Source organism: Triticum urartu, unplaced genomic scaffold, assembly GCF_056163025.1.
Source record: "Triticum urartu cultivar PI428250 unplaced genomic scaffold, HENAU_Tu73 scaffold2, whole genome shotgun sequence".
Classification (NCBI taxonomy): Eukaryota; Viridiplantae; Streptophyta; class Magnoliopsida; order Poales; family Poaceae; genus Triticum; species Triticum urartu.
In genome coordinates this window covers 2,518,934-2,525,292 of record NW_028260368.1, presented here as the reverse complement: position 1 = coordinate 2,525,292, position 6,359 = coordinate 2,518,934, and the positions used below count along the sequence as shown (strand labels likewise).

Sequence of the window (6,359 nt, the reverse complement as noted above, 5' to 3'; positions counted from 1 at the left end):
ATGACTGGTTACGAAGGGACCGTTTCGTTTTTGTAGGATGGTCTGGCCTATTGCTCTTTCCTTGTGCTTATTTCGCTTTAGGGGGTTGGTTTACAGGGACAACTTTTGTAACTTCTTGGTATACCCATGGATTGGCTAGTTCCTATTTGGAAGGTTGTAATTCTTAACCGCAGCAGTTTCTACCCCTGCCAATAGTTTAGCACACTCTTTGTTGCTACTATGGGGGCCCGAAGCACAAGGAGATTTTACTCGTTGGTGTCAATTAGGCGGTCTATGGACTTTTGTAGCTCTCCACGGGGCTTTTGCACTAATAGGTTTCATGTTACGCCAATTTGAACTTGCTCGGTCTGTTCAATTGCGGCCTTATAATGCAATCTCATTCTCTGGTCCAATTGCTGTTTTTGTTTCTGTATTCCTTATTTATCCACTGGGGCAATCTGGTTGGTTCTTTGCGCCGAGTTTTGGCGTAGCAGCGATATTTCGATTCATCCTTTTCTTCCAAGGATTTCATAATTGGACGTTGAACCCATTTCATATGATGGGAGTTGCCGGAGTATTAGGTGCGGCTCTGCTATGCGCTATTCATGGAGCGACCGTAGAAAACACTCTATTTGAGGACGGTGATGGTGCAAATACCTTCCGTGCTTTTAACCCAACTCAAGCTGAAGAAACTTATTCAATGGTCACTGCTAACCGCTTTTGGTCCCAAATCTTTGGTGTTGCTTTTTCCAATAAACGTTGGTTACATTTCTTTATGCTATTTGTACCCGTCACCGGTTTATGGATGAGTGCTATTGGCGTAGTTGGCTTGGCTCTGAACTTACGTGCCTATGACTTTGTTTCCCAGGAAATCCGTGCAGCGGAAGATCCTGAATTTGAGACTTTCTACACCAAAAATATTCTTTTAAACGAGGGTATTCGTGCGTGGATGGCAGCTCAGGATCAGCCTCATGAAAATCTTATATTCCCTGAGGAGGTTCTACCACGTGGGAAACGCTCTTTAATGGAACTTTCGTTTTAGCTGGTCGTGACCAAGAAACCACCGGCTTTGCTTGGTGGGCTGGGAATGCCAGACTTATCAATTTGTCCGGTAAACTGCTTGGAGCTCATGTAGCTCATGCCGGATTAATCGTATTCTGGGCCGGAGCAATGAACCTATTTGAAGTGGCCCATTTCGTACCAGAAAAGCCCATGTATGAACAAGGGTTGATTTTACTTCCACACTTAGCTACTCTAGGTTGGGGAGTAGGGCCAGGGGGGGAAGTTCTAGATACTTTTCCGTACTTTGTATCTGGCGTACTTCACCTAATTTCCTCCGCAGTCTTAGGCTTCGGTGGCATTTATCACGCGCTTCTGGGACCCGAGACTCTTGAGGAATCTTTTCCATTCTTTGGTTATGTCTGGAAAGATAGAAATAAAATGACTACAATTTTGGGTATTCACTTAATTTTGTTAGGTCTAGGTGCTTTTCTTCTAGTACTCAAGCTCTTTATTTTGGCGGTGTATATGATACCTGGGCCCCCTGGGGGGGGAGATGTAAGAAAAATTACCAATTTGACCCTTAGTCCCAGTGTTATATTTGGTTATTTACTAAAATCTCCTTTTGGTGGAGAAGGGTGGATTGTTAGTGTAGATGATTTAGAAGATATAATTGGTGGGCATGTATGGTTGGGTTTTATTTGTGTATTTGGCGGAATTTGGCATATTTTAACCAAACCCTTCGCATGGGCTCGCCGTGCATTTGTATGGTCTGGAGAAGCTTACTTGTCTTATAGTTTAGCTGCTTTATCTGTCTTTGGTTTTATCGCTTGTTGTTTTGTATGGTTCAATAATACAGCTTATCCGAGTGAGTTTTATGGACCCACCGGGCCAGAAGCTTCTCAAGCTCAAGCATTTACTTTTCTAGTTAGAGACCAGCGTCTTGGAGCTAATGTGGGATCCGCTCAAGGACCCACAGGTTTAGGTAAATATCTAATGCGTTCCCCAACTGGGGAGGTTATCTTTGGAGGGGAAAACTATGCGTTTTTGGGACCTTCGTGCTCCATGGTTAGAACCTCTAAGGGGCCCCAACGGTTTGGACTTGAGTAGGTTGAAAAAAGACATACAACCTTGGCAAGAACGACGCTCAGCAGAATATATGACCCACGCTCCTTTAGGCTCTTTAAATTCCGTGGGTGGCGTAGCTACCGAGATCAATGCAGTTAATTATGTCTCTCCTAGAAGTTGGTTATCAACTTCTCATTTTGTTCTAGGATTCTTCTTTTTTGTGGGCCATTTATGGCATGCAGGAAGAGCCCGAGCTGCTGCAGCAGGTTTTGAAAAGGGAATCGATCGTGATTTGGAACCTGTTCTTTACATGAACCCTCTTAACTAAGATTTTCTTATTTATACCTGTTCTACTTTTTTTCTGTTCTGGCTCGGTTATTCCATCTAGCCGAGCCATTCATTCCTTTTTATGAAAGAAAGATAAGGGACAGAAAAAAAAAATAAATAAAAATGAAAGAAACAAACGTATTCAATAAGCAAAAGGAGAGAGAGGGATTCGAACCCTCGATAGTTCCTAGAACTATACCGGTTTTCAAGACCGGAGCTATCAACCACTCAGCCATCTCTCCACAGCCTAATCCTTATTTTACTCCTACAAATAGAACATAGCCATATAAAAAATAAAAAGATTTATTAGCCTCTAGAAAGATATCAGATACAAGTTCCTTTTCGATATATCTCTGTATACTGTATACACGGATACAGGATCCGCTATACCCGCTTGTGAAATAAAGAGTAAATAATCTCTTCTCACCCCCATATCCAAATAAAAAAGCGGTTTAAGTAATAAATTTGAATTAAAGAGAAGAATCAATGGATTCATGATTAAACCCCTCCTACTTCTTGTATTTTTTTACAATTTTGGTTTAAGTGAGGGATCAAATATGTAGTCAACTTTATTTGATGGTAGCTTGGAGGATTAGAAATATGACTATTGCTTTCCAATTAGCTGTTTTTGCATTAATTGCGACTTCCTCAGTCTTAGTAATTAGTGTACCCCTTGTATTTGCTTCTCCTGATGGTTGGTCAAATAATAAAAATGTTGTATTTTCCGGTACATCATTATGGATTGGACTAGTCTTTCTCGTAGCTATTCTGAATTCTCTCATTTCTTAAATGAAATTTGGTTAATATTTATTAACCCCATAAAAAAGAAATAATAAAGGCCATTTCTTCTAAAAAATTAGAATAGTGAGACGTATTAAAACGCAATTTGCGTTCCGAATTGCTAGCTCTTCTCTTTCAGTATTATGAAATTCCATTCCCATTAGAATATTCATTGACAGATAATAAAAAAAGGAAAACTCTAATATAATAGAAAATGAAATGAAACGGTCGACCCAGACATAGAAGGTCGACCCAGGCGGATATACGCTATAAAATATATACCGTAGCGAGCGTAGTTCAATGGTAAAATATCTCCTTGCCAAGGAGAAGATACGGGTTCGATTCCCGCCGCTCGCCCGCTTAATTTATCAAAGTACTATGATAAAAAGTTTAGTCTAGTTAACTGTTTAACTACTTATATTAAATTAAGTATTAATTAGGTGTTAGTCTAGTGCCGTATCCCTTACTATCTTACCCTTCCTTTGCATCCCACTCAAAAAAAGAGGGCGCTCCAGAGGCAGAAATAGAACTCGCCAACAGAGCTCCAAAAATTGGGTATTAACTGAGACAAACAACGGGCAAACTTTTTTTAAAGGGAAGGGAGAGGTAGACTGTCCCTTTCGTTTCATTTTTATTTTCTGCAGGGTAGGGAGAGGCCTTGCGCCTTCTTTTTTTGAAGGCAAGTGACTTCGCAAACTGCTCAATTTTGCCCTCTAGGGCCGGGAACTAATGAATAAAAAAGGGTTGGATACGCCCCTCTACCATACATATCTAGAGAAATAGAATAGTCCTTTTATACAGACTGCTAAGTGCGGAGACGGGAATCGAACCCGTGACCTCAAGGTTATGAGCCTCGTGAGCTACCAAACTGCTCTACTCCGCTCTGGAGTACCAGAAACTGGTGGACAAAAAAGGCTTGAATACAAGCCTCTAACATGTCTAGACAAATAGAATACTCCTTTTATACAGAATGGAGCGGGTAGCGGGAATCGAACCCGCATCGTTAGCTTGGAAGGCTAGGGGTTATAGTCGACGTTGGTTGATTATTTTTAACGTCTCTAATTCAAAACCGAACATGAAATTTTGATTTCATTCGGCTCCTTTATGGATATTCTCACCACTTAACATCTATGTCAGCTTTTCTATTTGAATGGAACCAAAGCTCTCCGCTTTCTAGATGATCCTTATAGAGTAGGAGATAGAAATTCTATCTAAATTCATCTAATCTACTTACTTCGTTCCCTAATTTCATTCAAGAGATCCTGAGGAAAAGAATTGGGTTTCCACCGAGCTGAAACAATATGCGGATGGTTCTAGTAAACCAAAACTATCGTTTTTTAGCTATTTGGCTTCCTTATTCCTTATTTTAAGAAGATTTAGTTACGATTGGAAATCAACTTTTTTGTATCTTCATCCATAGATCCTTTACTCATATTTTCAAAATTGGAATACTTAATCCAATGCAAAATTATGCTTCGCGACTCTGTACTCATAATCCTATTTTTATTTTGGATGCAATTTAAATTAGTCTTTGGATACAAATCGCCAGAATGTATATTCTTCCTCAATATGCTATTGAGAGGAAAAGGATTTAATCCTTTATAAGAACTAAAGTTTTCATCGGAATATAAAAATAAAAAACTTAAGGATGCCTTAAGTATATCATTTCAAATTCAGTTATTAATAGAACGAATCACACTTTTACCACTAAACTATACCCGCTACATTGTAGATTATGGTATAAATGGTACCCTTTGTCAAGGATAGCCATTTGACAAGAAGGCTAATTCCCCCTTATTGAATCAGATGGAGAAGGTTCATGACACTGAGCCGTTGGTACTTCTACTTCGATCGCTCGCCTTTACTTTAGGATTTAGATAGCCCCTCTGGTCTGTAAAAAAAATCTTTTCTTACCATGCTAATAGCGCCTGAACCAAATGTATTTATTTTGATTAGGATCCTATTCTACGGTTACGACTACAATAATAATTATTTACTTTGCAAGGACGTAAGTGTGTCAGACTGCTAAATTGTTTTATTATTCCTACAATATAAACTAGGGGATATAGGGGGTAACACTGTCCCTATAAATTCCTTTTTTCCTTTTCTTTTTTGTCCAGAATTGAACAAAAAAGAAATTATGGAAGATGTTTTCTTCCCCCATTAAGTCCGAGCCATAGAGTAAGAGTGAGATGAGTTTTCCAAATTCATCATAGACTTTCCCTATGGCTTGATAGAAGTAAGCAGCAAAGAGTCGTAACTTAAAGAAAAAAACGGACAGGGCCGACAGATTTACCTGATGTAAAGAAGATCCTAAAAGTCTCTGATTAGTCGACTCTCTCCATTTAACACTTTCCTCTCTCTCCTTTTTTCCACTGACTCAATTCTAGTTTATTAGATTCTTGTTTAAAAGAATGCAAAAAGTTCAATAGAACTAAGAACACATAAAAAATAGCATAGAGGATCAAGGCCATTACCAAAAGTTCCTCCCAAGGATCCTATATCCTATTGGGTATCTGTTCCCCGCCTTTTCCCGCTAGGATCGGAAATCTTATATTTTCCATATCCATATACCGTTGAATCCTTGGGGTTCCAGAATCCGCCTATTTTACTAGTCTTCGGAAACGGAAAACCCTGAACCAAGAAGAGTTGGATATGTTATGTAGGGTATGTTTTTTTTTATTAATTTTATTTTGAGCTCTCAAGATATCGATATATACATATACAATCTCTACATAATGTCTCTCTCTCTATCTCTATATATTATATATATAATATGTACATTATGCAGTAGACCCATAATGGGAAATCCAAGTGGCTAATTTTTGAATTAAATAAAAAGCCCTTTTAACTCAGTGGTAGAGTAATGCCATGGTAAGGCATAAGTCATCGGTTCAAATCCGATAAAGGGCTTTTTAAATTAGTGGTAGAGTAATCTCGTGCTAAGACGTAAGTCGTTGGTTCGAATCTGATAGAGTACTTTTCTACTAAATTGATTCACTTTTTTTCTTTGTTTTTGAAACTTTCTCTATATTTTTAGAGAATTTTATGACTTAGTGCGGGATGGATGCATTTTTGGTATGAACACTAAATGAAGCACGGAGAATTAATCTATAACGATCAACTAAAAAAAATCCTAGATGAAAACATAACAGAAAAGTTGGAAAAACTCTTTGCTTTGGATCTATTTATACTTTTCGAGTATA

General features: G+C 38.6%; 3 non-coding genes across 3 annotated transcripts; 2 read left to right on the top strand and 1 right to left on the bottom strand.

Moving 5' to 3' along the window:
* Positions 1–2,527: 2,527 nt before the first annotated feature.
* Positions 2,528–2,615, bottom strand: TRNAS-UGA (transfer RNA serine (anticodon UGA)). The gene has a single exon. It is a non-coding gene; the product is annotated as a tRNA-Ser (tRNA).
* An 824-nt stretch (positions 2,616–3,439) lies between these two features.
* TRNAG-GCC (transfer RNA glycine (anticodon GCC)) lies at positions 3,440–3,510 on the top strand. The gene has a single exon. It is a non-coding gene; the product is annotated as a tRNA-Gly (tRNA).
* Positions 3,511–5,994: 2,484 nt separating this feature from the next.
* Positions 5,995–6,066, top strand: TRNAT-GGU (transfer RNA threonine (anticodon GGU)). The gene has a single exon. It is a non-coding gene; the product is annotated as a tRNA-Thr (tRNA).
* Positions 6,067–6,359: the final 293 nt, after the last annotated feature.